Source organism: Lontra canadensis, unplaced genomic scaffold (assembly GCF_010015895.1).
Source record: "Lontra canadensis isolate GAN:19392208 unplaced genomic scaffold, GSC_riverotter_1.0 scaffold1, whole genome shotgun sequence".
Classification (NCBI taxonomy): domain Eukaryota; kingdom Metazoa; phylum Chordata; class Mammalia; order Carnivora; family Mustelidae; genus Lontra; species Lontra canadensis.
This window is the reverse complement of record NW_022630995.1, coordinates 117,950,025-117,958,126: the sequence shown is the minus strand read 5'-3', so window position 1 is coordinate 117,958,126 and position 8,102 is coordinate 117,950,025. Positions and strand designations below refer to the sequence as shown.

Genomic DNA, 8,102 nt, shown 5'->3' with positions numbered 1-8,102 from the left:
CTGGAATGGAGTCCCACGTCGGGCTTCCTGCTCAGTGGGGAGTCTGCTTCTCCCTCTGCCCCACTGCCCTACCCCCACTCATGCTCTCTCTCTCTCTCTCTCTCAAATAAATAAAAATCTTTTTTAAAAAACTATTTTTGCAATATGTATCCCCTAATCACCCACACTTCTTTCCTGTACTAGCTTTCCCTTTTCCCAGTAATTTCTGGTGTTAACTTTAGTTTCTAAGTCTGCCGCATTTCTTTTAACTACACAATGGCACTCCGACCAAGTTAGGGGCAGTACCACGAAGAGCTGTGAAGTAAACAAAGATTATCTTTACTGCCCTCCTCTCCCCCCATCCACACCCCTGCAGTCTACACTCAGCCTAGAATCCTGCAGTAGATGGCAGAAAATGGCATCAAATCCTTTCCCTCTCTGTAGCATTATAGATCCTCCCATCAAAAGAGAGATTCTATTTCCCTACCCTTTGAATCTGAGTTTGGCCATATGACCTGCCAAATGGGACAACAGCAAACACAAGGTACAGCAGAAGCTTGAAAGTACTTGTATTTATTCCCTTGCTGCACCTGGAAACTGGAAACCACCATTTCACAGGCTTGTTGTAACCTGCTAGAGGATAAGAGACTACAGGAGGAGAAACAAGATACCCTAGCCCACAGCCAGCCAACTACCAGACATGTAAGGGAGGCCATCAGCTCCAGCCAACCCTCAGCTGACCTACCAACTTATCTAGAAGCAGCTAGAAACCACAGACTCATGAGTAAGCCCAGCTAAGACCAGCAAGAAAACCACCAAGCTCATCCCTTACCTTGACCATCCCATAGCTTTGTGTTTTAAGTTACTAAGCCTTGAGGTAGTTGTTTATGCAGCAAAAGATAATTAATACAGAGTTAAATAGCTCCAAGTAGGTACTACTGTCACCCTGCCTCCTGGTTACCCATCTTTATCCTAATGTCACCCACTACCCACCCAACAACTGATCCACCATCAAAATTCGTTTCTTCACATTTCTACAACCTCAAAATCCTTGATTAAGCTGATAAACTAATATGAATTAATTCATTTATAAATAGAAAATAATCCTAATTAATAATAACATTATTAGAGTATAATAAGCAACATACATACACACCAAATCCCCCAAAAAAGGCCCCAAAATAAACCTTCCATTTCTTCCATCACTTTCTTGTACAACATCATGTGCAAAAAGTTAATTCTTTTTACTTCCACTAGAGATATAACAAAGTTATAAAATCATTGCTCTAACTCCTTTTCTCCTTCCTTCTCATCAAATTTCCAAATGAGTTGATTAACCTTTCTCTACCAAAATCGACATATCTTGAATAATTTCCAACTTAGTCACTGAACAGTAAAGTCCTTCCAATGCCCTTTTTCTGTCATAGGCAAACCCCCTACCTCCAATGTCAAGGTTTAACAAAACCTCAAATAACAAGCCAGGTATGATTAACATATTCCCAATATATTAACAAGTCACAAAACATTCATTTAAGCGTACAAAACTTCCCATCTGAATAGTCTATCATTGTTCTTTCCTAACTACATTTTTATAATAAACAGCACCTCTGCCTCTTCTTGAAACACATCCGTTCATTCGGAAAACACCCAGTACTTGTCTTACAGAGAACCTCCTTTCTCTCCTGGTCTCCTGATTCCATCCTGAAACAATAATAATACTCCTAGCCTCCCTCCCCATCTCCTCACTCATTCATCCCAAGGGAAAGAAAGTAAGTATATGTTATCGTGGACTTTGGGAGAAAGAACTAAGCAAACTTGGCAGAGGCTCTCCTGAGCTGATCTTGTTCATATCTGCCAGTGTAGGGAGGGCATGTCCTAGTTGACTCTCTACTATATTATAAGCATGTCTTCTCTGCACTGGAAGCAGCTCTCTTGCCACGGCCCCTCATCCCCTGAAAATGTACACCTGGGCAAATTTCTTCACCCTCTTCTTGGTCAGGAGCACCTCTCACCTGTAGAGTGGATCACTGTCTGCCGTGGTGCTAAAACCACCAGAGACAAGGACAGATGAGAGCCTCAGCAACTTAGCAGCCCCACATACCCTCATCTCACTTATTCCTAGTCACAGCTTCCAAACCTCAGCACCATTTCAAGGGACATCGACACAGCAGACAAGTTCACAGGGGCTGGGGCTGCCACGGTAGAGGTGGCTGGCTCTGGGGCTGGAATTGGGACTGTGTTTGGGAGCCTTACCATTGGCTAGGCCAGGAACCCCTCTCTGAAGCAACAGCTCTTCTCCTACGCCATTCTGGGTTTTGTTCTCTTAGAGGTCATGGGGCTCCTTTGCCTGATGGTGGTCTTTCTCATCCTCTTCACCATGCGAAGGAGCTGTCTCCGCCTTCCATAGCTCTTTATCCTATGTCTCATTTGCCCTGTGTATGTTCCTTTTCATATACCTCCCCAGGCAGTCTGGAGAAAGTGGTTGGCTCAAGGTTTGACAGAGGGAAGACAAATAAATACTGTATTAGTGAGGGGTGGGGGGAGATAAGCATAGTAGGCCAGGCTCTGCCCCTACAGAGAGAATACTATTTTGAAGGGTTAAATTCAACTAATGAGAGATTATCTAAAAACAAACAAACAAAAATAAACAAAATAAATATCTTCCGGTTTTGATCTCCAGACCACTTGCTGAAAGGACAAAAAGGGACTAGAAACTAGGCCAGCTTCTCCCATATGAAGCCAACTCTTCCGCACATTTCTCCCAGTTTTTCTACCCAGAGGCAGTCCCTCTTTACAATCATCTTCCAGGAGTGGGTTTCTTCTAATTCTTATGCCCAAAGGAAGAAGAAGAAACCTTTCTCTAATCTGAACAATGACAGCTTATGTGCTAGCAGCAACCTGTTGATTTTCAGCTGAGTCCCCTATCTCTTAATTGATTCACAGCTTAAGAAGGAAAGCAATGTGTCACTTATTTGGCTCCTAAAATTCCAACACTATTATGCACCAGAAATTATGAGAACACGTTAGGGAGGCAAGATGAGTAAGATAGAGTTCCTGGCTTCAAAATGCCATCCAGCTAAATTCCCTAGGTCCTCAAAACCACTGTTTGTTTATTTTTTGGTTATTAGTTTGTTTCTGTATAGAGAGAAAGATGTAGATTGCTCTCTAGAACCATCTACACTCCGGGCTCCCCTCTCAGAGTCTTGAAGGCTCTTGCAGGTGCGGGTGGAATCTTGTGGAACAGGGGCTAGAAGAGGGCACAGTGATCATTTGGATGATGGCACCATAACTGATGAAAACAGACATAGACATAGGATTCAAGTTCCTTAAAAGCAGGTGAACAACAAAGTTTACTTTACATACTGACAGCTACATGGCAGGAAAGACAGTGGCATGACCAAAGTGAAGGGCATACACATCTGCCCAACAGAGGCACCCATGTGGTTGATGATAGCTAAGTATTTGCTCAGAGTAAGATCCTGCTGTGTCCCTCTGAAAGCTCCATCTTGTCATTGCCATGGAGCTTTGTTATATCCTCCCAAGCCCACCCCCAAGTTCTAGAGACTCTGATTATGAATCTGAATGCCCACCAGGGCAATGCTGGTTTACCGCAGGCTGGGTGAATAAAAAGTCAGCAATATAGTGTCTCCCAGTATCTCCGACGCAGAGTTGCCTAGGTCTCCTCCTCCTCCTCCTAGGTTGCAATCACTCGCAACCCTGTATGCAAAGAGATGAGAAGAGCTGGGAGATGGGCAAGGTACTAAGGCCAAAAATGACAGGAAAGCTGAAGGTTATCAAATGTAAAGTAGCCAGAAGCAACTTTCAAAGTGGAATCCAATCCCAGAATCCGACCGGATAAAAAGGAACCCAAACTACAATCTGGGAACAAATGAATGAGGAAGGGGAAATAACAGAAAGAAGAAGATCCTGAGCAACAACGTAGAATGTGCGAAGACTACACAGAGAGCTGTTTAAGCTTGCTTTTTTATGCAAATACATTGCTCCAGTATAAGTGGTTAAGATCAAATGGACAAATAATAACTTGCTCTGACATCCCTCATAGATAATATGCTTTTTTAAACTGAAGTTTTCAGGTGTCTTCATCTTAGAAGTAATAGGTATTGTAAGTATATTTTTTTTAAAGATCCTTATTTATTCATTCATTCATTTATTTATTTATTTATTTATGAGACAGTGAGAGAGAGCATGAGAGGGGAGAAGGTCAGAGGAAGAAGCGGACTCCCCCGTGGAGCTGAGAGCCCAATACAGGACTCAATCCCGGGACTCTGGGACCATGACCTGAGCCGAAGGCAGTTGTTTAACCAACTGAGCCACCCAGGTGCCCTGTAAGTATATTTTCTGAACCAAAAGCAAAACATGATCCTATAGTTAATCCACATCACTTAAAAATCAAGCCACCTTGGATAATTTGACCCCCAGGAGTAATTTTAGAGAGAGAGAGCACATACGTTTATTCAACTCCTACAAGAGTCCCAGCATTTTGTTAAGCAATTTATACTAAGCATCTCACTTAACCATTACACAAAGAAATATGAAAAAATTACTGTCGCTTTCCAAATAAGAAAACTGAGTCCTCCTGAAATTAAGTGACTTGCCAAAGTCATGTGCATGGTGGTGTCAGAGGCTGAACACAGGATGTCTGACTGCAAAGTCCACAAGCTGAACCAACACCTCATCACCACAGAGCTAGCGAGGGTAGAGGGATAGTTTTAGATGATACAGGGGTGAAGGAAGAGTATTCTGCCCACAAGGGATGCCCAGGAATCAGGTGCTAATCTACAGAAGAGACAGGATTAAGGGAAAGAGTTGGCCACAGCTCCTGATGTTAAAAATGCTGCTTTGTAGGGGTGCCTGGGTGGCTCACGTAATGCCTCTGCCTTCTGCTTAGGTCATGATCCCAGGACGCCCATGTTGGGCTCCCTGCTCAGCGGGGATTCTGCTTCTCCCCCCTCTTCTGCCTCTCCCCCTGCTCTGTCTCTCTCTCTCTCAAATGAATAAATAGAAACTTTAAAAAAAAAAATTGCCAAGTCATATGATAAGTCTTTAAAAAAAAAAAAAGCTACTTTCTAAGTCTGCCCTCCCTATGACTGAACTGCCTGCTGGTGTTATCAGATCCCAATCCTTACCATGCCTTCTGAAGACCTTCTGTCAGGGTAATCGGCATGTTCCTCTCCAACTATTCTAGTAATTGTACCCTGAATCTACAGACAGTATTCCTACTTCTCTTACCCTGAGAAATAAACTCACATAATCACAACCTCATTTCATATCTGAATAGCTAAATCAATTTTGTCAATTTTGTCAATTTCATATCTGAATAGCTAAATAGAATTTTGCCATAATTATTAATAAAAAAAAGAGGTACCTGCCACTAAGAAACCACTGTCTGCAAAAAATAAAATAACATACTCATTGGGACATTATTTTGCTTGAAAGAATCCTTGCTGAGGGGCACCTGGGTGGCTCAGCTGGTCAAGTGCCTGCCTTGGTTCAGGTCATGAGATCGAGCCCCAGATAGGCTTCCTACTCAGCAGGGAGTCTGCTTCTCCCTCTCCATCTGCCCCTCCCCCTAGTTGTGCACTCTGTCTTTCTCTCTGTGTGTCAAATAAATAAATAATCTTTTTTAAAAAATCTTAATCTTAAAAAAAAAAAAGAAGAAAAGAATCCTTGCTGAAAAGGAAGTGGTTAAAGATCCAAATTAGAAGCAGGAGAGGACATTCACACTTAGTCACAGTCCCTAGCCACACTCTATGTGTAAGGTAAAAAAATAGACCATTTCTCATCCGCTGTTAAGAAAAAATAAAAATACTTGTACATGCTTGAAAAATATAGAATAAAATTATAAGGAATCAGCATAAACAACAACCTACGAAGAACTTTTTAAAGTCTAAGCATTAAAGTGACACACCTTCCCACTGAAAAATAAAAATAGATTATTAACTAATAATGCTACATTCATCTACATGCTTTAGTTCAGGGTCATTCTTGTCAGATAACAAAGCCTAAAGGGAAAAAAAATCCCTATAACAAAGCCCTGCTCATTTTCCTCCTTTACTCCGACCCTACCCAGAAGGAAGCCCATGGTTAAGGAGACACCATTTCCTCATGCCTTTCTCTTCAGTATTAAGTATCTACCTATGAATGGTGCTGAGTTGTTTATGAAGATACAGTTTTGTGAGCTGCCCTCCCTGGCTGCAAATTCTGAAATTGTTTTTAAAAAGGTAGTATGCATACGTGTTTTATATCTCTCCTACCTCTCTTCCTCTGATCTCCAAGAAGAGTAAGCTATGGTCTTGAGTTTGTTCTTCCTGAGACAGCCCGGCCATTTGCCACCCTGCCTGCTTTCCACTGGTAGGCTCTTGCTCTCTTCCTTTCTCCAGGTTCTCTGGCTTCCCTCCCCATGTGGCTTGGTAATGGAAATGCATTCCATACAAGCTCTCCTCTAGGTTTTGAGACAAAACTCTCTAGTTCCTTCCCCTGTATTTCATGTTCTCTTCAGCCTCTCCTTGGTAGTTATGGAGTAATAGGAATGTGATTCAGATCCCTGCTTTGGAGTAAAAGTAAATAGAACAGGCATTTAACCCCTTTTAATCCTAAAATGTTCAGACTAACATAGCTTATGAGATACAGTTCCTGATAGAATTCAATCTAGTTCATTGGAATTCTTCAATAGAAACACGGTATATTTCCTTCATGCATTTTTTTTTTTTCAGGATCTTGTAAAGAGGGATTCCTACTGAAAGGCTGGATCCAGTTATTCCTGGATCCCAGTCCTAATACAGTTAAGATGCCACAACCCACGGGGCGCCTGGGTGACTCAGTTGTGAAGTGTCTGCCTTCAGTTCAGGTCCTGATCCCAGGGTCCTGGGATCCAGCCCCGTGTAGAGCTCCCCACTCTGCATCAAGCCTGCTTCTCCTTCTTCCACTCTCATTACCCCTGCTTGTGTTCCCTCTCTCGCTGTGTACCTATCAAATAAATAAAATCTTTAAAAAAAAAAATGCCACAACCCAGAACCCAAAACACTATTTCAAGAAGAGCCAGTATGCATTTTCATATTCACTCTTTTCCTCAACCATGGTGATTGGCGATGTTTCAGATGGTGGCGATTCCAACATCATGGATTGCAGAGGAGGAAGACTTGAGCAGAACTCCAGCCAACCCACAGGCATGTAGTGTAAACTGAGAAATACATCTTGCTGCCATAAGCCACTAAGATTTCACAGTTGTCACCCAGGGTAATCTAGCTAACCCTAATACAGTGACGGTGGTGGTGTTTCAGAAGTTAGTTCTAACCTAAGTAGTAACAATACATCAAATGTGGTGTGCCGAAGCCTATGATTGGTGGGTAACATAGCCTGTACTGTCTGCTTGAGACCAGCCTACAGGATGACTCAAACTATCCTAGATGACCTAGGACATCCCATTGGATAACAGCACTTCAGGAGTTCCAGGGAAACTGCTCTTAGAGAAGAATCTGCTCGAGTCTCCTCTGACAATGTAGGACCTGCAAGAGATGATTTCACCACTGCTCCCACATTCTAGGGACAGTGCCCTCTCTACTGACACATATGATAACCCTGATGCCTAAATGTTCATCTACATCCACCTTACATATAAATTGAAGGTTTATTATGTGATTACAGAAGCATAAGCAAAACACCTCTAACCCTGAAATTCCTCTTCCTTTCAGATGTTACAGTGTCTTTAACATCCCCATTTTCATTGTTCAAAGAGTGTAATGTTAGCAACTAAATAGGAGTTTTGGCTAGCTAAGTTTAAACTCCCACCCACTGATAATTTCTCTTCTGTATCCTTGACAAATAGCTATCCTACCTCCTTACATTGGCCAGCAAAAATGGTCAGAAAATTCTACCTTATAAAGGGTTGAAATTTGCCTCCACATTCTTTTTTAATCTAACTTTTAAAGCTTGTGCCCATTCTACCTGTCTTGAAATTCCAGGGTTTTTTTCCCTAAGTTCCTAGAAAAAAGGTTAACCTGGCAAGAAATGAGAACTTGGGGAAGCAGATATAAGTTGTTTAGAAAAATATTCTCCCTCTGGGTCCTTAAAGTTCATCTGTCCTAGATTCTGAGTCATGTTTA

At 42.1% G+C, this 8,102-nt stretch overlaps 1 pseudogene; it reads left to right on the top strand.

Moving 5' to 3' along the window:
* The first annotated feature begins 489 nt into the window (after positions 1–489).
* On the top strand, positions 490–2,386 carry LOC116868491 (annotated as a pseudogene).
* Positions 2,387–8,102: the final 5,716 nt, after the last annotated feature.